Genomic DNA, 26,469 nt, shown 5'->3' with positions numbered 1-26,469 from the left:
GTGAAAACAATCCCAACACGATAGCAATGTTTGATAAATCTCACCCACCCGTCCCTCACTCCCCGATTGCTCCCCCCTGCTCGGCACAAAAACCATTTTGAAATATGGTCCAATTTTTTCGTGCACGGTCTGTTAATCTTGCCTTTCCCAGCACCACGCACGAAATTTTCGCGATCTGTCCCACTTTGCGGCGGGTGCGGGCGCGCTAGGGGATTTCTCCCATCGCGTTTCCCGCAAAAAAAAAATAAATAAAAACGCATAATTTCAATTCCCGAAGCTAATTGAATATCACATTCCTGTGCGCACCTACCCGCCCGAAACCAAAACAATTCCCCCCCACAGCCCCCTTTTCAAACGATCGCACCAATCACCCTAATCAGCGATCGACCGCCGACATCTCTCCTCCGCTCCCCAAAAAAACCGAACATCAAGTGTGATGTTGCCCGTTGTGGCCTGTTTACGTAGGCCTTTGGCATGACTCTCTGCCCCCCTGAGCAGTGTTTCCTTTCTCCCGGGTGTGTGTGTGTGTGTTTTGTTTCGGGCAGCTTTTGCGCTCCATTGGCAAATCTGAATCGGAGGAAGTTGCTGGAGCTGCGGGTGGCGGATGGCAGTGAGCATCATTCCGGAACGTCATATACGCGCGTCACCGCCGGAAACAAGCCTCCCGCACGGCCAGCATTTGCACAAAAATTGGAACCATCCCATTGGAGCGCAGCAAAATGGTTGTGCGCAGATTGGTGCTTGATTTTTGGGTGCTGCGGTGTGCTTTCTTTGCTCGCAAAGCGTGGTTTTTTGTACACACACATTCCACATTCCGAACAAGATCACTCGATTTTGGGTACGACATTTCAAGGGGTTTGCTTTTGTTTGTTCGTGACTCGTTTCCGTACAAGACCTAATTTTGAATGGCAGATAGTTGTTGCCAGAATGTGTCTACGATAGATCAGAAAAAGCTATACAACAACTCACCCCATTGATCGCTGGAGTCGTTTTGTCTTTCTTTTTTGTTTGCCGACAGCGCCACGTTACTTCTTGCTTACCCGGGCTGATCCTCTAGAAACTTGAGCTAAGTTTTGCGTGCCACTTCCGGTTAATTGCACATGCTTGGGATGACTTCTTCATCAGACCGCTGAAGTAAGGTTTCCTGGGTCGCATGAAACCTACAGTCGGTACTCACACCAGAGCCCGTTTTGATGTTTTCGCTCGACGTGACCGCACTAATCCCTATCAGCATCATGAGCGTGTTCGCTGTGTCCACTTTGCCAGCAGGCGGGAAAGTTGAACCCATTTTTGGGGCGATGGTCACGCGTACACAAACTTGTCGATTGGAAGCGTTGGCGCAGAAAAGACAGACGGCACCTCGAGGTGGACTTAACCGACCGGAGGCTTTTACGCTCAGCAGCAAACCCCGGCAACAGCGGAACCGCACTGAACGTGTTGGATGGATTTTGTGTGTGCGAATTTTTGCACGAGCCTTCGGGCGGTGTCGGTTGTCGATCGAGTTTTGGCCACCGGCTGAAACCCGAAATATTCCGCCCGATTTCTCTTTCAACACGAGCACGAGGGACAAACGCTGGCGGATTAAGTTTCTAGCCCTTTTACAGCCGTCCACGCTGGAGGTGGACACATCACCCGGCTGCCATGGTTAAAGATTGTTTCAGTCATGTGTCAAAGTTATGAGCAGCCTTCAATCATATTCGGTGCTGAAGCTTTATCATAAATTAGATTGCCGTATGGCACGAACATTGTTTCAAACATCTTTAAGAAGAAAACACTTTCAAAGAGGCACGTGTCCCGTAAAAATCAATATTATGTATACAGCTGTGTCATGGAGCACACTTAAACGACATCGAAAACCTCAAACAGAAACGAAATTAACGATTCAATTCTAACCAAAACCCCACAGATAGAACCACTTACCTGGACACTGTGAAGACGAAGATGCATCAGAATATCTTCCAATGGTCTGCTGCGTTGCTTTCGCCGTTCTGTGGTTCCTTGGTTTCCGTATTCACCTTGTTCAGCTTTTGTTATTGTTTGCTATTAACACTGCAACACTCGAAATAAAAACGCCACAGCTCACACACACGCGAGGGTGCCTCTGTGCCCAAGTGGCGAGCTGAATGTTGGACTGGAGGTGCTTTGGTTAAACGCCTGAAAGAAGAACAAGCAAACGGAGCGGTTCAAACACGTGAGAACATTTTAAGTTTCGTATGGTTTGTTTTCGACATTCCAGCCCGGAGAGGAAGAGCGTGCCCGTGAAGATGTACGCGAAGGTGCACGCGTGTAACATTGAACAGGTGAGCTTTGTGTATGTGTGTGTGTATCGCGCGAGATGTAACTTTGCATACGGTGCGGAGCGTGCATGATCGAGGGGAAAGTTTGATGTCAGAAGATGGAATTTTCATATGCAAGCAGCACGTTAGGCACGCGAGCCGCCCAAGCGTGTCTAACGCCGAAATCGTGCGACGCGCTCCTTCAAAGGGGTCGAGTCGTTGTGGCGGTTCCGTCCGATCCGGCGGACGTTGTATAGTTTATCGCTGTTTATCAAAAGCGTTTGAATGTGCTATGCATGAGAATATTTTGAAGTGCAAATTGATTTGTACGATTTTTTGAAGAAAGTTTCTCAATAGACTTTTCTGCTTTGGAAATTTTTTTATACAACTTTCAAGTGTCAATTAACTTCGTAATATTCTACACCATCCACCAACCATCCACGACGCTTCCTGCAAACCATCACAATCGCAATGACGCGAATGTGTTAGTGCTCTCCAGCTCATACCGGAGCACGGCAAGTGAGAACACATGAAAGCGTAACATAAATAAACCACGCTGCATGCAACTGTACTTGCGAAAAACTAATAAAAACAAAGAAAAACGGCCCCACCAAACGGGCCGCAGCATCCCGGGCTTCAGGCCATTTATCGCCCGTATTGCTGCGGTCGATGCTACTGCTGCTGCTGTGAAGGCAAAAGGGAGTGCAAAAAAACAGCGGAATTCGTGTGAGCAAACGTGTAACCGATACGTGAGCTCCACGAGCAAACAAAACCCACAACAGGGGCAATACAAAAAAAAAGCATGGATATGAAACGGCAGCAAGCAATACACCACCGTTGTGCTGTGTGCACAAGCGGAGGAGCAGGTTCGGCATTCCTGTGGCTATTCCCTTGGGCTAATTATAGCCGATAATTTATCCTGCACCGCATAAGGCAAACCACCATATTCTGTGTGCTACCGTAGAGGGCGATCGTTCCGTTCGCAGATGAATTATGGCTCACCATTTCATTCAGGGAAAGTGGTTTAATATTTGTAATAAAACGGTTGGACTATGAAAATGGACATTGGTATTTTGTTTCAATTTAATCGAATGGTTAAATAAATGACTTAATAAAACACAAAGCACTTTAAATGCAATGAAGATATTGAGCATACTATTTTGAACCGTTTTGTACAAAACTATTCATTCCTTCCCTTTGGCTCAACTAATAAAAAATAATATCCAATAATAAACCAATCCCATCTACGAAAGACTTCAAGCGACGAACCTCCCTCCCTTCGAACCGTTTGCCGTACTTTCCCAGTGGCAACAATCGAGCGCGTCACACTCCGCAGGTTAAAAGGTCAAAAGATAGCAGGCGTCATCAGTGACTCCCTTCCAAACTCTGTCCAAAGTAGAAAGAAAGCAGAAAACGGTTTCTTTTTCAAGCTTCAACCCCCGCGGGTAAAATCTTTATTAGCAGCACCCCCGCGTAAGCGCAGCAAGGCGCACTCACCAGCGCTAGATGAATTCTCCCGCACCGGTGCGGGATCCATTTGCACCAGGCCGCGATCATGCCGCATCATGGCAGCATAATTTCGGCACAGCACTTTCGGCACTGCGCGGGGCGGCCATCGGGAAAATTTGATTGATCGATCGATGCACAAGAGCTTCGAGATAGCGGATGGGATCCTCTTCCGATGTATCTCCCACCAAAGGGGTTCGATTTGATAGACTCCCTTTGGCTCGAGTGGAAGGGAAACGGCAAAAGGGCCAGAACACAATCCGTGTGCCAACACCTTCCGTTTTCAGTAAGATTCACACACACACACAATCCCCATTAATGGGTAGCTTATGGAGTGATGAAGCGAATGTTGCATAGCTCACACAAAAAACACATCTAGAGCCCTGTATTAATCGTCGATTGATCGGTAGATTGGCGGTAGTAAATCGAAATCAAAGCTAACAGAAGAAAGAAAAAAACATGAGAAAACAACAAAAAATCCTTCAGCGCAGTTGCTTTGATCTTTGAAGCCGTACAACTCAACCCAACGTAACCAGTTTCATGCTCCCCGAAGCGCACTGCGTTCTCTCAGCTGTGTGAGGGTGTAACTGTTACTACACACTGCAACAACGGCCCGAAAGGTAGCTTCCTTTTTCTGCTTCGACCTCATTTTTTGTGCACACTGTTGCCGAAAATTGGGCAAATCGAGCCTCAGAATCGAAGGCAAACCCGAGGAGCCAAAGCTTTCCTACCCATTTACACTCCATCAGAGCAATCCATTAGCTGACTGGAGGAGAGCAATCCGTATGCAAGAGCAAATGCTTGGTAGTCGGATGGTTCTTAGCGTGAAAGTTGCAGTCATCGTACCAATTCTTTAATGCCCGCGATTCTGCCATTGTGTTCGATTTAGGTTAATCGATCGCGGAAGGAAGTACCCGATTTGTGTGGCCATCATTGAGGAATCGAGTTCGCTCAGCATTGATGCTGGTGCAAAAGAAACGGCGCTAAGCAATGCACATAGCAAGTACTGATTAAATTGATTATAACTTTAAAAAAAAACATAAATTGCTCAATTTTAATATAAAAAGGTTTAAAAAGAGCGTTTTTTTAATGACGTTTTCAATAAAGTTCCACAGACTGACAGAACAATCCGTCACAATAACTGATCCTGTCTTCCTGTTAATACTACAGTAGCCTTGCGCTTTTTCTTTTCCGCACCCAAATACACACACACACGCGGTGAAGTTTCCCTTTCCGCTGACACTGATTAGCCCTAATGCGTCGTTCGCCGACGGTAAGGGTCAAAAGTGACAACTGATCACAGTAAATTACCGGCCCGGATTCAACCGACAACAATGGGTGCACCACCTCCAGAACGAACGACCGCGTCCGATCGAGGCACGGAAAGAAGGTCACGTCCAGCCAATCCGGCATCTTTAACAAGAGCTATGCCTTGCCAACCGCTGGATCAGCATCCGCCTTTTATGGCCAGGTTCCCGATCTAGCACCGGCGGATCAGCTCGCTCGCAGCAGCTCAATCAAACGTTGCTACGTGCCGTTGAACGGCCAACCATCCCCCGTCTGCCTGTTGTGCCCAAACCACATTGACAGCAAACACTGAGTTGCGGTAGCAAATGCCGGTGCATTATTCAAATGATTTGCCCTCCGCGTGTCCCGCCCGGGGAACGCAGCGAAAGCGCCAGCACACGGGATCGAGCTGCCACAACACACCACAACACAACGGCACACACCACCATCATAATGCACCCGTGACTGTCACGTATTCATCATCAAGATAGAGAGGTTGCAGGGAAGCTGGGCGGACTTTTACTCCACCTTCAAGCGTACCCAGACTCGTACAGCATGCCGCCAAAATGTCTCTCTAGCGCACCGAAGAATGTAAAGTGGCAGCTCGAAGAGCGGATGAATCTTGAAAGGCACCGAAGAAGAGACATAAACCCGGTGGGTTTTCTTATCATCTACCTTTGTGCAACAAAACAAAGCATCCCCCGCTGCTATCAATGGGAAAATTGGGGATCAATGGTGGGGGGGAGGGTAGTGAAAGGAAAGCCGTAAACTCCAACCATGCTGTGCGTACGTGATGAACATAGATCAAAAATGTGTCAACTTTCAACCTAGCTCGACGAGTCGGGCGTCTGTCAAGCTTGGGTGTGTGTTTTTTGTCCGCGTAGTTGGAAAACGACGGGCACACAATGCGCTTTGAGATTCACTTTCACACTCATCTGCCAGGCTCCTCGCACAGTGCCGATAACTGAACAGCATCGTTAAGCGAGAAAGACAGACAGAGCTGCACTGTGCACTATTAAAACAGCAGGAAGGGAACAAATTTGCAAACGAAAGTGAAGGTGCAGCGTCAGTGTACGCGGTTGCTGTAATGAGCAATACAGTTGCTGCGCTGCACTTGATGTACGAAAGTTACACCGTTGCACCGCTTCAGTGGAAAAGTGAAGGTAAATTTTTATGTGAAATGAAGAATGATTTGGCCTCTGTCACAATATTTGGAGTTATCTTTTGAATGCTCTAGTAAAAAGCTCATTTCACAGTTTAAAATTTAAGTGCTTGAAGGCGCTCCTCTCTACTCCCCGAACCCAAACCATGTCATCGTAGCAACGAAAGCAACTTTGTCCTTAACCTCACTAACCCAACGAGCCGGAAAATGGTCCATTAAATTGACCCTTTTGCGGACGATGCATTTCTACAGCCTGCTACTACTGCGGAAGTCGTCCCAAATCAAAACGGAATCGTACCGATGGCAATAATAACCCCTCCCTGCCTTGCTTTCCCAGGGCATTACCATCCATTTAGCATACATTTTAACCCGCGCCCATAAATATTTCATTGCACCCCACAATCCCCCACCTATTGAAAAGCGTACGTTCCCGCGGTCATTCGTGTAAAGCATGGTCACCATGCCGAGCAAAACGGGGACAATATTTTTGCATTGCACCCTTTCCACCTCGCATGTTCACCAGCGCGTTTCCCTAGCGCGAGACAAGCTCGTGGTCAGCTTTATTGCTCGAAAGGGTTTGCCCGTTGGCACTGCGCAAGAATATTGTTTCCCTTTCGGTGCACCGAATGCATTCCGCCAGGATTCGCTACCCCCTATTCGCTCGTAATGCACCTACGGCCACCCTCACTCGCAACTTGAAAAACCTACTTTCATCCTCAAAACAACACAACACAGGAAGGCCCTGCCCGCCCCGTTTTGGCTTGATTTACGAGGCAAAGGTCCCATGGTTCCAAACTCCCACCCGCCCGGATGAGCTTGTTCCACTTCCGAAAATGTCTTGGCCAGCCTTAGTCAGCTGTAGTCAGCGGCGGTTGCATACCGGGGTGACCGATCTCGGCATCGGCGTGCCGATCGCAATCGAAACAACAATCTGGCACGATCGCTGTCCGGAATAATGGTGACGCTAGACTAATGCCGTGTGCACCTATCTGATGCTAAACCAACTTCCTTGCCCTGGCGCAGCAAGCAAACCTTGTATGGAGAAAAACAGAGGCAAGAGAGAGAGAGAGAGAGAAAGAGAGAGAGAGAGAAAGAGAGAAAGAAAAGGGAACCTTCTCTCTTGCCCAGCGCAGGGATCGCTACTGCTCTATTATCGGGCAGGATTGCGTTTGATGATTCTTTTATGCAAATTTCAGTACGCGGCGGAACACGACCGGAGCATAGAATCGGTCGCCCACAGCTGGAGGAAAAGAAAAACGTTCGCTTTCGTTAGATGCACGATGCGCTCTTTCCATGCAGAGGGGAAAGATTTATTCACTCAAACAATGCGTAGCAGCAGTCTTTTAGCATTCAAAAAAAACAAAGTCCATTGAAATAAAGCAGTCGCGCATCTTGGTCTGACCGGTCTGCAAGGACCCGTAACGTAGTCAATATGTTAAGAGGTAGTCAATTTAGCTGACATGTGAGTATCGGTTTCATTTTGCATTCATTCGCATTCGCTTATCATGAGCGCACATTTATTTATTTGCAACTTTCCACCAAGCTAGATATTTGTCATTCTTTTTAGATGAAAAACGTACTTTATACCGGCATCATAATCCCTTTTGTATAGCAATAATGAGTCATAATTGAACAAATTTATGTAGTGCATTTATCTAAAAAAATGAATAAGAAACGTTATTCAATCCAGATTAAGCAAATGTGCTCTACCAATACCAAAGCCGCTTATCGTTTATTCTTGTCTAATAGAAGATTGTAAAATGTTTACTGCCACACATCGAGCCGAAAGCGCTGAAACTAGAAAGCGTGAAATTGATAATTTCTCTTTCCTGCTAGGCTGTCGGGAACTGTTTTCCTCGGGCGTGTTCAAATAAAATAATTGCCTCAATTAAAAGCTGTATTAATTTGATCACTTTGTTTGGATTATTTCTAGTAACAGATACAAGGGATTTGCCTGAAAACAATTCTTGTAAATTATTCGGGGCACACACAAAAATAATATTTTGATTTTTGAATAAAGAATATACATAAAATGGTTTAGCAAATCCCTAGCCTCTCTTGGGTTTTTTTTTTCGAAAAATTAAACTAAAATCATGAAAGTAATACTCATCTTGAAGTGCACCCTTAGCGCCCTCACAAACTATACCAAAATGTTGATCAACAGCAAAACAATAGATCCATTGTGATAGTTCTTCGCATAGTTACACTCCATACCGAACTGCGAGCGAGAATCTTATGCATAGGTTCTTACCGTATCTGTTGAGGTTTTTCTCACGTCCCGCCGAAAGAGAAGGGAGAAATGGAACCGTAAAAATCCAACCAAAACATAAAGCCGCCTCGTCCCCCTCTTATAAGAGCAACCCCTGTTGGATGCTATCTGGAGCAAAGAGACACTCCAACACAAAACAAAACCTAGAAGAAAAAAAATGGGACCACTAAACAAGGTGCCTCAGGGATGGTATTGTCTTGCTGGTTTTCCTTCTCCCCGGCAACGGCAAACTTGGTTCACGATTTGACATGATCGGCTTCGTGATGATACGGGAGCAGTTTGCCGCACAGCAGGGGAGGGTTTGAGGCTTTCGGAAGGCTCACGGAAGAATTCAATTCCGATCGATAATAGATGATGCATTTCCATGCTGAACCGATTAATTTCAAACCCTCCTTTTCCCTACCTAGGTTCGAAGCCAAATTTCATGCCCAGTAGCCTCGGCCATGGTTATGTCGAGCGATCGAACCATAAATTAAACACCGGCCACAGGCGGCAAGGCAGGTGAACTTTGCATAGCGTTACAAACGTACCCAAGGCAGCAGGGGAGCAAGCGAGATGGAGCGTAAAACAGCGCCACATGCAGTCACGACGGTGTCACGAAACGGGCGTGAATCGGCACCGAACTGGGGTGTCGAAACAAATAAATCAATTTCTATTAACTGCTTTTGATCGTCGTTGGCAGCGTTTTTACGAGGCAAATGTCAATGGTAGTCAATGAAATTGTTTATTTTTGAAATGGGTATTTTTCTGTCAGAGGAGCATTATTAACCCTGTAGCATTGTGGTATTTGCCTTATTTAAGCTACATCTTCCCCTAACTTTATCAATTTATTTAATACAGCCTTAATCAATGGGATGGTAGTTCACATTTAATTATACACATTACGTAGCATAAACTGTTTTGCTACAGCGCAGTGGTAGTTACAAAAGTCGATGGTTCAATTATGACCACCCAGCGTTCGGGTCTCGGTTTCAGCTCAGCAACGCAACGGCTAGTAGCAAAGTAATAACGATAACTGCTCATTAGTGGCAGCTTTAGCAGTTTTTCTCAATCAATCAAGGTCAGTAAATATGTCATCAGATGTAAACCCTGTTTTGCTGCACGAAACCAGCAGGAAAGCGGCTGATCCTTCCACGCTGGTACAACCTGCTGGCTGCTTCAGAGAAAATGACATATCCACACAACAACAGCCACAAAAAAAGGAAATACAGTTCGAGCTGCAGCCTTTAAAAAGAGCCTTTAAAAGTCATAAAACAAAACCTGTACATGATGCGACTACCACTACTCGTCTGGTTTCCTCAACATGCTCATTACGCACGCTGGACGGCAAAACGGCACACCGGCTCACATACACCAAAGCTCCCTGGCCCGTTGGCCCGTTCTTATCACATTCAGTGCATCCCAGTTAATCACTCAATTATCTCAATGCAGCAAGTTCCTTGAATATGGCAAAAGCGTTACCCCATGCTGCCGAGTTGTCATTTTATTTTCATCGTTTTTTTTTTGCAACTTCTGTCCGATGGCAAGGTCCCAGCAAGCATGCCCGCACCTTTATCACACAAATTGTGGCCCCAGAGATTGGTCGAGGGAGATTTTATTTACATGTTTTTCCTGCGCTGTTGCCGTACGAACGTCGTTTTCCCTTTGCAACAACCTTGATAACAGCGGAGTGAAGCATCTAATTAGCCACAATGCGAAGGTTGGTGAAGGTGAAGGCGCAGTTGTGCCTTGCCCAGACTGCAGGATCGGCACTCTCCCTAGCCAACCAACCATCGGGCGCGATTCGATTAAATGATCAAGACAGAATAAAACAGCTACAATGTGACTCGTCGCCAGCCACGACAAAGATGATGCCGACGACCAGAGGTCGGTGACAACAGCAAGTCAGCACCTGAGCAGCACGCTACCGCCGTGCCCCCGTGCTACAAGGTGCCACAGAGTTACGTCGTTTGATTATAGGTATCAGACGGCTGGCCAGGCCGGTAACGCCAGGCGCATCATCTCGTGCATGCTAAAATGTGTATTCGCAGGCAAAAGGTAATTAATGGAGCAGAGCAAACGTAAAAACAAGAATGAGAAAAGGTGCTTAATTTCCTATTTACACACACACACAAGCGCGCGCGGGGGCACGCAAAAACTGCAACGCCAGTGCCCAAAACAATGCCGAAGGAAAAATGGGAAGGCTGGAAAGAACAGTCGCGTGTAATCAAATTATCACACATTCTTGGGGGATGGGTAGTTCACAGCTATAATACCACAGGTGGAGTAGCAAAATAACAGGACCTAAGAGGTGGACGGTTTTGTTTCGATGGCTGAGTGTGGAAGCAACATGGCAACGATCTTTTAATGATCGCTCACAAACACACGGATCACAATAGAACCCGCCAGGAAGGTGTTGATGGAGAAAACAGTTCGTTTCACACCACAAATGATAGAGGACCTTAGAGGTGCTTTTTGTTGTTGTTATCGTTGTAATGACCTTGGCGTTTTTATCCTTCCTGTAGTATGACAAGCAAAAGAAATAATCCTTCCGTGTGTTGATGTGTTTAACATTATTAGCATAATGTATACTCATTATTAGGCAATATATGCACTAAATGCTAAGCGTAGTTGCATACATTCTGGCGAATTTCGTTACTGAATTCGTTACAAGAAATTAAACGATGCGAATGGCGCAGGCTTTGTTCCCATTTCGATGACACCAATAAATTAAACTGACTGCAAATAAACCCTCTACACGCATTACCCACCCGCCAACAGCTACCCTGCACTTCCATACCTTCCCGCGCCAATTCCAACGCAATGCTGCGCTCGTACACTGCTATCCCACAAAGAAGGTGTGCCAGGGGTCAACAGCCAGACGGCGTGTACCAGCAATCAAATGACAGCAAATCAGCAGCACGGGAGAGGTAATATCGGTCGAAATTATTATGTGGTAATCGGTCCCAAATTACATCACCCCGAAATTGCACCAGGTGCTGCCTACTTACGAGCCCTTCATCTCCAACCCCCACCCGACCGTGCGCAGAATGCTGACCGCATTGCTAGACACATTTCTGACACCACATCCGTCCGCCCGCCTTGGTCGCATTTACCGTGGCAGTTAGGACCGCCTCATCTCGCCTTCCAGGAGCATCGCTTTGTGCGCCGAACAGTTCTTCCACCAGATAGTGCAAAACCACCGCGTGTGTGTAGCCCAAATTTTCATCTGCGCTTCTCCTTGGTACGACTGCCCCTACCGCTCACACACATGGAATGGTTTTTCATTTTGGCCAACTTTTCACCACCACCATCACACTACGAACACGCACACCAGCACCAGCACCGTGCTTCGAGCGTGGTATTTTTCTCCCCTCTCTGGCCAGTGTCTTTCGCACACGAACGCGTCCCGCGTTACCTCTGCTGCCGGGTGGGTCTTCCGGTTGCTCCGGAGCACGAGAAACAGCAGCAGCAATTTGGTGTGCCCCGAAAAATCCATTCCACTGTACCAGAAGACTCCAAAGACACGGGGAGTTGGCAGACGCTCTTCGGCCGACAACCGCAGCAGAGCACCGGGCAAGACGCACCGGCAATTATATCCGAAATCGTATTCCGATTCCGCGGTCTCTAATCATGTGTTTTCGCCAGTTTTACCACCTGCTTCTGTCTGTGCCCGTGTGTTACGAACCGTTCCAGTGCACCCACTGTATGTTTCCTTATTAAACATCCCTATCAACGTGTGTGTATGTGATCATGTGTTTTTGGATTTGCAAGAGTAGGCTCCCGTTTTTTGGTTGTTGTACACCACAGCACCCAAAAAAAAAAACGTTTACATAACATTCACCGAAATATCTTGCGATCATTCAACCCATTCTTCCTTCCTTTCGGCACTGCTGGAGTAAAGCAAATGTTCCCTCTGTTTTACATACCGATCCCTTCGCTCGGATTGATTTTCGTGTTTTCTGTATTTTGTTGTTCTTGTTTTTTTGTAACGCAAACTTTGTTATTATCACTACCATCATCTTCATTATTCGCTCCCGTCTGTTGCCCGGTTCGGTAGCTCGAAGGAAACTCCTTCTAGTTCCCTGCAAGCTCGGCTCGATTTGCGAATTCATTCACACAATTTTTCCACTCCTTACCACGGCCAGTGAAGAGGAAATGAAAAAAATATGCGAAAAATCCACTTGATTCTTTGTGGTTTCCAAACGCACCTATCTCCTTTCTTCCCTTTAGTGGTGCATACAAATTGCAACGTTTGCAGTGTGTTAAGCCAACTCGCTAACGATTGCAAACACAAACCGAGCATTATCATTATCTCGCAGTTTCAAATGCACTTTTATGTCGTTGTCTATCTCTTTGTCTTTCTCTCTCTCTCTCTCTCTCGCTCTTTATTTCCCTTTTCCTCTTTCCCATCTCTTCGTCTTTGCCATTGCGCCATTGCGGTCAAGGTTATCGGGATTGGTTGGATCGTATGATCGTCACCATCTCCAAAGGTGACTTTATGCAATTGCCGTAGCATCCGGCTGTAAGTTTGCTTGCTGCACACAATCTCCTTAAAGCACATGTGTTGGATGTCTTCTTGCATGTGTGTTTGTGTGCCTGTGCGTAGCAGATTCGTGCAACGGAACGCCGGATAATTGCCTAACTTTCTCACAATCGAGAATGGGCGCGCGGAACCGGGCATCAGCCGAACCGAACCACTGGCGAAAAATCAACATTGAGGGCATCGGCGGTAACATTATGCGGTCAGTTACCTTCACACCCGAAGCTGTATACACATATTCTGGTCGATTGTGAGGGAAGCATTGCGGCGGGTAGTGCAATGTTGTGTTATGGCGTTATCGCGTTTGCAATCTTCTAGAAAGGGCCATTTCATCTTGAGGCGCTGGTAAAATTATAATACAGCGGATCGCGAAGGAGAAGCAGGAAATTATCTTTACCTTTCCTTGCCTTACATTTTAGAGGCTTTAAAATAAAATGACATGAATGCATTAAGGTACGTTTAATTAGGTTTTTGTTGACTTTGGTTCGGCTCCAGAGCGATATCAACTTCATTAGAGCGCGTAAGATTAATTGTTGGGACTTGCCCATTGTCATCGTTTTTCCATTACTCTTCTTCCACACAAAATTACTTAGTGTTGCAACCGGGACCGTTTCTCCGAAACAAATTATATTACTTTCAATTTTACCCATTCTCTTAGTCAAACCATTTGTACAAGCGGAGCTTCCCCCTGTCAGCTGATCTCGTGCGGGCTCATACGACGTCACACCATCCCGGTTGCAGCCCAAGATTGAAAGTAAAAGCCATCCCGCGACCGTTCCCCATGGACGAGTAATTTCGGTAAGTTCAGAGATCACTGCACAGAGCGGCGACGCTGGCACACGTTCACCGAACCGTACGGATGCCTTTTTTTGTACCTCCCGGAACGCACCGCGATTGCGGAACACACGTTTCGATAGCAAACGCCAAGCTGCTGGTCCAGCTTGCGCCTGTTTCCTCCGAAACTCCGATAGCGTCAAGAAGCAGCCAGCCCGAATCGTACATCACGATTCATCAATCATTCACCACCACGGCCACCGAACGGCCCCGGAGGTCAATTACGAGAAAACGGTTGTAAAAATAAAAATCGAAAAAAGCGAAGTGTTGCGCTCGAGCTGAGCGGGGGGATTTCCATTCTTACCCAGATGCTATCTCACTTTTCTTCCTCGCCAAGCCGAAGCGTAAGGATTTCGGGAGGGGGGGGGAGGTTTGATGCATCGATCGAATTTAAGGTGAACAGATAGCAAAAGCCGTTTGCGGTCCGATATTCATCAAAAGACCACCGCCACCGGTGTACGAAACAGTTCCAAATGTGTTTGCGCTTACCGTGTTCAACAAAGCTTCAAAAGCTTTTTCAATCAATTTTTCCCCGTTTAGGTTAAGCTAGCTGACCATGCGCATGTGCACATACAGCGACGCGGCACATTGAATGTTCACATTTCTGGAGCAGACAAATTATAAAATGATTATCAAAAGACCGAAAGCGACCTCAACACTATTTTTTTTTTCTTCTTTTCGTTCCTTTTGTACGAATGGCACCTTTCCTTGCTGCTCGCTATCACGAAGTCGAACCGTGCCCGGATAAGCACATCCACTGCCATTGCGCTACTGCCTACACCAGCCGCATTGAGGAAAGTCCTCTATTATCGTGAAAGTTAAGGCATTTTTGTTTTCTAACCCACCCGCCCGATGCGCGTTACTGTGCCCGCCTGGGTGGGGCTTTATCGGGCGTCCGAAATGGTAAACTGTGACGCTATCACCTCTTCAAACTGACCGCTCACTTCCGACGTACGAACGAATGAGGCAGATGAATGAAAAGATTGACTGCAAGATCAACCAGAAATGTTCCCAAAATACGTTCACTAGGTGCCTGATTGGAAGGTAAAATGTTTGGGTGAAACAAACTGTGTGGCAGTGATCAGCACGAAAGGCGCACTCTGTGGTCTGTCCCTGCCAGCTACGATCGCGTTAACGTATTACGCACATTACGGAACGTTATGCAAAGAGCCGGGTGCTAGTAGTCTTTCCTGTAGATGGAGAGTGACTACTCATAAACATACACTTTTTTTCCTACCCAAAATTGATAATTATCACATCCGTTCCGGTTCGGGGGATAGCTTCACGCTGATTTTCAGCAAACTTCTTACACGCTGTTGAATCTGGCTACAGGGCACATGCCACACGTGCCAAACGACGTGTAATTACTTGTATGCATACTGGACGAATTCGAGCGAAACGGCTTACCTGGAAGAAGATAGAGAGCGAAACAAAAACAATCACGAATCTTGGGTGTTTGATTACAGTCATTACGATAGAACAAGGCATTAATTGAACGATTATGACGCAATTTGTATGCGCTTCTATGTTTTACGGTTTAATTTTGGGACGCACTTTTTCGCATAAATTTTTGCACAAAATCGTACGCCGATGGTTAGCTTTGTTTCACACGATTTCATCCGTAAGCTTTCCACAGTCGAGATACATTTTCCCGTGATTGGAAGGAAGTGGTGCGCAACCAAACTGCTACAGCAAACTGCAGTTATGCAAAAGCGATGCCAGCTGGCACACATAAATCGTCCGTGCCCGTAAATGGAGCGATTGCAGCAACAGCCGGGAAACCAACAAGGACCTCGAAACCTTTCACTCCATGTTTGACTGGCTGACTGGCAAACCTTTTGCTGACATCCCACCCCGCCCCGCCGCGAGACCGGTCCGGCTCGGTCCCGATGTAGATCACGGCCAGCGGTCTCTGGCGGCTGGCGTTCTACATCCATCGATCCATCCCGCGTCCGAGGGCCTAAATCATGTAACGGTGTTATGAAAGGAAAATCTTTTATTTATTACATCGTACCGCGACCTCTAATGCTGCGGAAAACCATATTGCTATATCGCGCGTTTGTCTGTTTGTGTGTGTGTGTGTGTGTGTGTGTGTGTGTGTGTGTGTGTGTTGGCCACCCATACCTGGGGTTCGGCTCACACGGTATCGGCACACGGGACCGCATCGCGATCGCAACTGCCCGACTCAAAGCCCGGCAGAAGAAGAAGGTCATCGCGTTGGTGCCGCGTGTGTTGGTAGTTGGTTTCTCTCTCCCTCTGCACCGGAATCTGGAAACTAGGTCTTCTCAACGTCCCAGTCAATCCCGTGCCAACGGTTCGTCCAAACCACCAAAGTTGAGGTCCGAAACCGACCGAACGTAAGCACCACGATGGCGGCGACGACGCACTATTTGTTTTATGCTGCGTCTTGCAGAACAAGATCACGCGCAATTGGCGAACGACTCTGCCAAGCGGTGGATGATGCGGCGTCTGCCGATAGTGCGCAGGGGCACACACACCGGTTGGGCACAAGTTACCGCGTGTTCGTTATCGCGATACGCTAACCGTCCCATTTGCCGTTAGCTTTCAAGCTCGCTCGCCTGCACAGCCCTCCCAAGGCTACCCCGAGGCGGCAGAATCGTTTTCGCTAATGCCAACGTGTGCTAAGAGGACTAACCGGCACGTCAGGAGCTACATACACACACACACACACACACACACACACACACACACACACATACACACACACACACACACACACACACACACACACACACACACACACACACACACACACACACACACACACACACACACACTGTAATGTTTCTATGATGTTCAAGAGAAAATTGTAGCATGCATGTGAAAATGAACAAAGTATTATGTGCATTTTTTAACAACAGAAATGCAAAAATATTGGAAAATTAACATCGTTTAACGGACAAATATGAACATTTTAGAACCTACAAGCTGACGGAAAATACTGTATCATGTTTAATATATTTTTATTCTTTTTATCACTGATACTTCCATGTCCCGCAAAATACATTTAATATCAACAAACTAACGCTGTATCGTACCGTAAAAAATCACTCCACCACCTTGGCAAACATTTTCAAGCGTTACCTTTACGCAGTTCCCAACATCGCACCGATCGCCACCGATAAGCATCGCGTTACGGTCCAAATGCCAGCTGCGTACGTGCATCCCCACGCGCATCATCACGGGCCCCCCACGCACATGTGAAGGGTTCAGACAACAAGAAAAGGGTTAATGCACCATACCGTACCGTAGCTTCTCTCACCTCATGATCACCTGTAGCGCCCCATGCGAGCCGGAACCCGTGCGGAAGAAGCCTTCACCGACTCACCCTCGAAATGCACACCATCCCGCGTAGGGATCGGCAACCCTGTTCCATCTGTTTTTCTTTCCCTCCCAGGAGGGGCCTTTCTCATCCACCTTCTCTACGACCACCATCACCATCAGTGTGCCTCTGTACACATGTTAGATTAGATAAATCAACAGCCGTAACAGCGGCAAGAATGCGCAAAAGGGGAGGAATAATTTCGCACATCGCGCGATCATCAACGATCGGTGCGGTCTTCGCGTGCGGCAGAGTGCGCAAACCAAGCTGTGGTACAAAATTACGCAACCTGCCCGGTGCGATCGATAACGCATCGGGGGTAATCCACCCGGGGGACTTTGGGACGCGCCAATCTCGATCGACGATCCCTGGTGGCGCGGAAGGGTTCCTCCGTGCCAGAGCGGCATTTTAGGTCAAGCAGGAGTAGATTTAAGACGGATCCCCGTGCTTGGGTTCCGTGCTGATTCCGCACTGCCAAACTGGCCGCAGGGAATTCCTACACCAGCCCTACCAGCCCATACCAGACGGTGAATGCGCGCAAACCCCATCCACAGCAAAGCCGCAGCATTGCCACTGGCCATTGGCCTTTGGGCAGGTGGAATGCGTCGAAGTGGAGCAGAGAAGAAGAAAAAAAAAACAACCCCAACGCAGGCAGGCTCGGTGCGATTCTCACTAAGCAGACTGATTTATCATCGTTCCGTACGCATTTGCCGCGCAACCGGGAGAAAGCAAACGAGGTAAAAACAAATTTAACACATACACACACACACACACACTTAGATTAATATAAGTCGAGAGGAATAAAACCTACCAGGCCCTTAAGTAACTGTGACAGGATGAGGAGGAACGGGAGTCCGCTCGACATGAAAGGAAGGGTGGAAAGAAACAGACGTCGTACAACTGCAACACCAAGCAACAAGGCAAGCAGCAAGGTGCATCTCTCAGTGGTGCAAAACCCGAATCGCCCGGTGCATCTGATACGGCCCCTTAAGTTTGCCCCCGTAGAACCCGCTAGGTTCCGCGATACAGTCTTGCTAAATTAAATAAAATTACACTACACATAAACCCGGGCCATGGCATGGACCGGGCTCGCCGGGGTTCGCCGGCTCCAGCTCGATGACAGAACCGAGAGTTGTTGTGTTCCAATTATTTCTTCATTTGCATCTAATTGCCCCGGTGCGGCTGATACGCATCGTCACCTTGGCACACGTACACACACGTACACACATACAAACAAATCGCTAATCTCGACAAGCCTGTTTTGAGCTGCAACGGGCACGAGACGACTGGACGGATTGCGCAATAAAAAGGATCCGCCGGGTAGGATTTCAAGCTTCAAGCGGGAAGGCAAAACCCTGAGGGAGTGTTTTGTGTACAAACATCTAAAAAAACGAAGATTTATATAATGCTATTAACACGAGAGGCTCGTCTTAAGTGGTAATCAAATGCGAACGGAAATGTCATTCCACAACCATGCAGCCATGCAGGGATCCGGGAAAATATGTGGGCCATTCCCTTCCAGAATTCCGTCAGTAAAAAAAGGCGCTCTAATCTGTTCGTTAACGTGTTTTGCTTTTAATATTTATAAATTGCAAATGATCCGTCTCAAATCGAAGTACAAATTGTCCGTGATTGAATCACATTCGAACAATTAAGATGTAGCCAGCTCGAGTCCGCCTTTCGGGAACTCATACAACCGCTCATACCGCTCAAACTTTAACGCCCTGCCGGTACCTTCACCGAAGGAAACTGTCCGGAACATATGATCTAGCTAATGACATTTTCATTTTGATTTATTACCCCGCTCGATAGCGGGGCCACTTTGGTCGTGTACCTTACCTTGACCACTAGCCATGCGTAGTTTGGTCCTCCACTCTCCCTCACACCCGCTATAACGCACAGCGATCGTTCCGCTGCGATAGACTAACCAGCACACGCACACACACACATTCAGACACACAAAACCTCCTAATGGATCAATCGGCACGACACCACGAACACGGTGGTCCACTCTCGTGCGGAGGTCGGTCAAGTTGGTGAACCTCACTCCCGATTCTGGTGCAGCTCCGAAAACCAACGATCGCGTATCCATACTGAGCACTGAGTTCCCGCTGCAGCTTCAGATCGCGAACTACAAACGGCATTCCTTCGTCATTTCCCAGGGAACGAGACGGTTGCCGTATCCAACCCGGAGCCGTATGCAGCACGGTTATGGCACATCGGTCCGGTACTCGCACATTCCTGCCGTATCCCCCTCGTCACTAGAATAGACCCAGTGCCAGCGGTATGTTTACGGCCAAAACCAGTGCTCTACAACTGCCCCACGGTGCAAAGTACCCTGGCGCGGGATGTAGTTTTGCCCTGAGGCACCGGTACCAAAATGGAACGGGGTCTGTTGCCGAGCCGACTCGTCAAAAGGGCCTGCATGCCAACAGCGAGCATGTGGTGGCATTAGGCATCGGCTCCGAACGGCTACGAAGCCCATCCGTAGGTGCGTTCCCTGATCGTTGCAGCTGGGCGATGCGCACCGTCAACCGATCGCGCAACTTATCGGTGCTGAATAGTTGCCCTTCCCGGTGCGCACTTTCTCTCCGGAACTCGCTTACAAAGTGTGGAATGCACAACAGTGAAATGGACGTAGTACAGCGAATTGTACAACAGGATATCAATAGCGCTATTTGAAGGGTTTGCGCATTATCGAGTGTCAACCGTTCCATCGACTGTTACTAGTACTCGCCGTACGTCTTCATTTGTAGCTGGTATAGTTGTTCGGTTTGAAAGAACAATTATACCACATGCTTGAGTGTAATCATTGAAATTACTTGACGCCCCGCTGAAGGTGAACGATACCTTCTTCTCACAATGCGCTCAAGATCTCTTAACACTCCGCTTGAGTAGCACCTGAAGAAGGTAATAGGCCTCCTTCATGCGGGGCTGTGTGTATGTTGGAATAGAGAGTCTAAAGCCTAGCTCCTATCAAGACCTTTCCGTCTTTCTTAAGTCTCCAGGTGAAGAGGCTGAGTTTTGAAGCACTGAAATACTTGGCGCTGAAAACACCATCAAGAGTTTCTCCAGAGATGAAAGTGAGAAAAATTGAGTTAACAACGTTATCGATACACGAAAGTGTGGTACGAAAATAGATTACACTTTGTCTTTGGGTTGGCATCTTCATTGCAACATTTGAAACATTGTGCAGGTTTTTGAGGAATAACTTGAGTGCTCGGTCATGCTAATCTATAAAATTTTATGCAGCAAGTAAGACGCTTCACTCATCAGTAGAGTAAATTGTATCGCTTAACTTCCTCAAGATCTTACAGGCAGTTAGCTTCTGCTCTTTACTTGAGCGGTTATGCCACCAAATTAACTATTGAAAAGATCGTCCGTAGATCATGCAAATTATAAAAGAGAATCATACAATCCTGTGACCTACATTTACATGCTATCTCGCCAATGTGTTAAATTAATGAAACGATCAAGTTTCCCACGTGGAAGCGCGATCACTCACTCACCAATCATTTCTGATTTATGGCTGTTTGTTTTGATGTCGCTCGCAGCCCAACAAACCGTAAATTATGGTCGCATCCTAACGGCAGGCCCTAAGCATTACAACCAATATTTACATGTCTTCCTTCCATAATGTCCTAAGCCTACCGGTTCCTTCGCTCCCCGTGCACCTACTCTGGTGTGATCTCTTCATTTTTCTTGTGCCATCTCCCCATTCCTCAGCAAGCTTATCGCTAGCAGCAATTCTGTTGCCCTTTCAGCATTTGTTTCGCTGCAAAAGTGTTGATTTATTGCAAGCCAACTACCCGAGCAAGATGCGGCTAATACTAGCAAACTTACTACTTTATGGCTACGTGAGCGACGATCAATTCTATCGGTCCACATCGGCCAGTCGGTTGAGTTTGATTTATTATAAAAGCAGACGTTACCCCTAGCGCGTTTACCGCGTTAGGAAGTGATCGACGAGAAATTGTGGCAGCTCTGAATGAAGAGAGAGAGAGAGGGAGAGACGGCTAACCGCACGCCGGACGTTACCGATTGCGCACCTAGAACACAGCCCACCTCGACAAACCACCACGGGTGTGAAGTGTCGGGAGTTGTTTCACCCGCAACACTGTTAGAAGATGCGTGCGTTGAACGCTTGGCACCGTCGAGAGAACGTTAGAACGGTGGGTACATTGCGTGAAAGGAGGGTTCTTTTTCAATCGTACTTCCCGCGACCAACACCCCTTTCTCGACCGGATCAGTTTTCATGCAAGAAACGGAGGGGGGAGGTTAAAGTCCAGCGCTCCCACCACCGTTCGATCAAGAATTGTGCTGAGAAGTTGTTCTCGATTGAAGCAAAGTCCCGTTTCCGGAACTCACACGCCTTCGCGCGGTAGCAGGTGCTTTTCCGACACCCTGTCATTATTGCTGTTCATTTGCGGCGTCTTTGCGGGCACACACTCTGTCCGAAATGCTCAGGGCAGCAGCTTCTATCAAGCGGGAAAGGCTACTATTTCACTGCGGAAGCTACCGATGCGCTCCAGAGGCATACCGGGACACGATTTTGGGAAGGGTAGCTGAATAGCTTTGCAAACTGAAATTATTTTAAGCTTTTCACATCATTGTAAATTCTCATCATAGCAGTGTTGCGGAACAGCTTCTTTGGTATACAGGCGTGGTAGGGTTTGTCTAAAAATAGAATACAACAAGAACTTCTAACTGAAACGAGGCTGCGATTTTCACTAACAACGTTACCAGCCGACGAACGTTCCCATACGATGCCTTAACTTCAATCAAATTGGCAAACCTCACCCTCGAATCAATCGCATCTTCACCAAATTCCCCATTCATTCAACTCATTTAGCGATCGAGAACATTTAGTAAAGCTCTCAGCAACATGGCCTAGCGGTGTTTGTTTTCCACTAAACAGCCAGCTTTCAACTCAGCGCCGAACGCACGCCCCTGTTCGTTCGCCCTAACGGACAAACCTCCCGCACCCGGGAGGGGTGGAAAAAGAAGACCCATCAAGCGCCATTCTCCCGCGAAACCCCCGGGTCTCTCCGCCGGGAGCATCAACACCAACCTCCACGACCAGAACTCATTCACAATTTACCGCGTTGAAAGAATTTCAATTTGCAACTTTGCGCGCACTGTACTGCCCACCCTTGACCGCATCTCGTGCTCGGCCATCCTCGGGATTGGTTTTTGCACAGCACCCCGGTCCCCATGGGCGGCATGCTTTCCCCCGTTTCCAGCGTGCACCATCATCGGTTACCCAATCGGTTCTGGATGAACGGTGGAATAATTGGAGAATTCGTTGACCACCCTACGGGGCGGGTTAAATGAGCGCAAATGGGAGCAGAAAGCGAACGAGAAGCACATTAGAGAAAATAAATCATCAATCTTTTACACACTCCAATAATCGTGTGCATAGGAGAGAGGGGGCGGAGGGAAAATGGTAGAACGGTAGAACGAGCCCAGGAACATTTCTGCATTCTAGCCCTGCTTTCTACCAGCTCGATCTCTTTCCTTTTCACAGACGCACGCCTGTCTTACTCTTTCGCTCATTTGCCGCCATTACACCCACCCGAAAAGAGCCCCGCCGACCAGGCTAGACGGACACGCCGGGCTAGTCAACTGCGGACAGCGGACCAGTTAGTTCGAACGCGGCGCAACACGGCACAAACACTAATTGGCCAGCAATCGGGAAACCAAGGGGGAAAATGCTGATCGGGAACCAGACCGACCGAAAGGGCGGCCATCAGACGGACACGAGGCGAACGCCGCCACGGTGTAACGGCGGTAAGAATTTATATGACTTCCGTCATAATCTACGACAGCCGATCGGCACGCCGGGCGAACGAGCACGCCGAAACTCCCACTCTTGCACCCCCTATCGGTTGACATCTACGCCTATTGTGCAACGTGCCAGCGCAACATCATCGATAGTGCAGAGATTTAGCGGAGAATGTCACGCATGCAGGCCGGGTGCCGGTGCTTCGGGCGTAGGTTTCGTACGCGAATTTGCAACAGCCGGGAGTGCTGGGAGAGTGTAGCTGCAAGGCTAACGTTTTGCCCGCATCGGGACACCATGTTTGACGAAGGTAAATGAGTAAAATGTCACCTGCTCTAGATTGGATTCTGCCGATAGCTTCGTATCGCCATGTCACTGAGAAGATTTCCACCGAGATCGAATTCCATGGCTCGGGAATGTTGTCCGCTTTTGAGGACCCGGCACGATAGCACAATCACACACACACACAGACAAACACATACACCACATGTCACCGAGCTTGTAGGAACAGCAATGCAATTGCTGTACCCCCTTCAACCAGCGCCAGTACAGGTGAAGTTTGAAATCTATGACCTACTTTGATCGTACCGGGCGGTGTACTGCGATACATCTCGAAGAGGTTCAGATTCCAAACCAATCCCAGTAACAAACGCCTACCCGTGTAGGACTATCGAGCCCAAAGTCTGTGCGTTAAAATGCGCCCCATTATCGAACATCTCTTGAACCTCTAAACGGATCGAATGCGTGTACTTCTAACATGGGAAAATAAAGCTTTGCAGTAATCGCTTCAAAATCAAAGCCACGCCATACGATCCGCGGGATCGGAGCGGCATTCCGTTAGCCTGGGCGAGCAAGCCCGAGGAAGATTTTGCGAATTCTAATTGAATGTCGAGCTGATCTTCAACTATTACCGAGTTGCCTAATGGTGAAAACGGCACAGCAGGGATGGAGCCGTGGCCAACATCAACGGTCATCCCGCGCGCGTACGATGCTTCGATTTCTAAACAACTGACCCGCAGGAGTAGGTGCCCGGGCGCCCAATTCGCCTCTGATAGGAAATCGGCCAGCATTCGCAATTGCAAAGATTCACAGACACACACACACACACATGGACATACGACCACAACTTACTGTGTGTGCCAATACCGTTTGCGGCATTTGTTTTGCCTACTTTCTACGCGAGGTCATTAATCTTGAACCCACAAATAGGTGTTACCGGAAAATTACGCCACCGAGCCCCGAGGTCAGCCCCGATTGGCCGTGGGAGCACTGCTGCCGGCTGCCGATACAAATGGGAGCATACATCGCCTGCTGGCCGCGCGTACTTGGACAATTGGCCATCCAGTTTGCTGTGATGATGATTGATAGTGTCTTATTCAAGCTGGCAGGGAGGGCGATCGGCTGACTGGAGGACGATTGCCTGCTAGGTCCCGGATGAGCTATAGCCAGGAAAAAACGCGGGTCCCATTCCTGCACCAAAGCCACGGTGGAATTTGCAGAACCGGCTGCATTGGTCTGCCCGGCGGTCGGGGTGTGCGATGAAACGTTCAATTCATTACATTCACACCATTTCACCACGGCTCATTTGGTGCAGTGAAAGGAAAACGGGTCAAGCGATTCCGAAGTGGCCGAGCCAATCATGCTGTGACATTGAGCAAGTTTGCCAACTGTCCGCGAACGATTAGTCACTCGTATCGAGAACGTAACCCTACCAACCCTGCCCGGGAAGGGCTGGTACATATGGGCTGCAGTCGGGCTGCCATTAGAAAGCATCCAGTGGCGCGTGAGAACGAATACGAATAAGGGCTCAGCTGCTACAATTACAACGTAAAAGGGCTTACAGCGTATGTGTGTGATTTCATTATCGCGAGTAGCATTTCCACAGCAACCCTTTTATCGTCAACCCTTATCAACCCCTTCGAAGGGAGGGAAAGGAAATTAAATGGACCCAAGGAATTTATATAAAGATTAATAAAAACACATAATCTTAATACGGGCGGGGTGCCCATTTTTGGGGTTTTCTCCCCCGTTTTCTACCACTGCACACCGGTTCATCTTCTAACGGTACGGTAGAAGGGGTCATAAAAAGCAGTGTAGAACGAATTTTTCGTTAGATCGACTCACCTGAAATTACAAATCCCCTTGCAGAGAGTCCCCTAAGAGTGTCTTCCGGCGCCATGCTCCACATCACGCCGGTCGGTCCGATCCGATCGGTTAATTGCTCTCCGCAGAGCGTGCCCTGTTTTTCTGGTCCCGTGGACATAATGAAACGCATGCCACCCTCAATGCACGCCGTCCCACCGGACGGTGTGGTTCTGTTACAGTGAACCTTTTTTGTTTAAACCATCAAACTTGGAGAAAAACTATATGCGGTGGGCATGGGTTGGGGTCCTCTTTCGGGAACAGCACAGCACGGGCCGGAACGTTTACAGCTTTACGGGTTTATGGGTAATTATTAATTTGTTATTCACATCTTGCTAATAAATTGTACCCAAGGGCCCCAAACAATAAACCTCCCGCCATGCTTCCGGAACCGTTCGAACACCGTTCCAGCGACCGGATCTGGTCGGGATGGACCGGATTTACACCATTCGCACCGTTTGTAGCCCTTTTTGGAAAGCAGTTATTGTAAATTTTATTGCGACAAACAAACCCTTTGCCTTGACCATCTCATAATTGCTCGCTCGATCGATCGGTTTGCCAGATCAGCTCCCAGTTTCCGCTGCGAAGCGTTTTGCTCTTCTTAGGAAATCTGTCTTTGTCTCCGTACAAACAATATCACTTGACCCTCACGACATCCCAGCATCGAAGGCGTATCGATGCTTACGGACAGTTTACACCTATCGAATGGTCCAATCTGCACCCCCTAATCCAACACAGGACAACACAGTTTGATGGTGATTGGCAAGCGCGTTGGAGGAAGTGGAAAGAGAGAAAGTTCAATAGCGATGCGCCCGATGTGTAACGGGATTTGATTTCTTTTAAAACACCTGTTCCCAGTTTTTCCACCGCAACACACTTCCTCCTCGCTGCATGCTCCATGGGAACAAGAGAGAGAGAGAGAGAGAGAGAGAGAGAGAGAGAGAGAGATAGAGAGATAGGAACAATTAGTGTTGCATAGAGCGATAGAACGAGACACAGGATCATCATACGTCTGTCGATCGGGATGGGATAGAGAGAGACAGAGATACATTTTTATCTGTTTTTAATTGCAAGCTTTCGATCATCATCATGACCATCGCTTAATGATGGGGTTTCGATAGGCCCCCTCCACACGGCACAACTAATCCCAACTACTTTGGGGGAGAGGAGGGACACACCACCAGCGGATCGATATCTTTGGGATCAGCTTGGGAAGAGTGTAAAAAACGGCCAGATTAAGCATCGAAACGGTATCGAAACGGCTGGGGAAAGGTTAAATGCGGCAAAAAAACGATGGTTGCACCGCAATGGAAATATTGTTTAATTTTTCAGTGTTCGAGATCCAT

The 26,469-nt window shown here is 47.9% G+C and overlaps 1 protein-coding gene across 4 annotated transcripts in view; it reads right to left on the bottom strand.

Moving 5' to 3' along the window:
• LOC120908806 (serine proteinase stubble) overlaps positions 1-26,469 on the bottom strand; it is a 100,742-nt gene that overhangs the window by 53,214 nt on the left and 21,059 nt on the right. For 2 of the 4 annotated variants that reach the window (XM_040320188.1, XM_040320189.1), the window contains exon 3: positions 1,921-2,154. The gene's annotated coding sequence lies outside the window, so the exon portion shown is untranslated. Of the gene's footprint in view, positions 1-1,920; positions 2,155-15,093; positions 15,264-23,311; positions 23,537-26,469 lie in introns of those variants that run through there. The other 2 variants (XM_040320190.1, XM_040320191.1) reach the window with 2 other exon arrangements.

Source organism: Anopheles arabiensis, chromosome 2 (assembly GCF_016920715.1).
Source record: "Anopheles arabiensis isolate DONGOLA chromosome 2, AaraD3, whole genome shotgun sequence".
In the NCBI taxonomy this organism is placed as follows: Eukaryota; Metazoa; Arthropoda; class Insecta; order Diptera; family Culicidae; genus Anopheles; species Anopheles arabiensis.
Note: the sequence above shows the minus strand (reverse complement) of the source record. Positions and strands in the feature narration are given on the sequence as shown.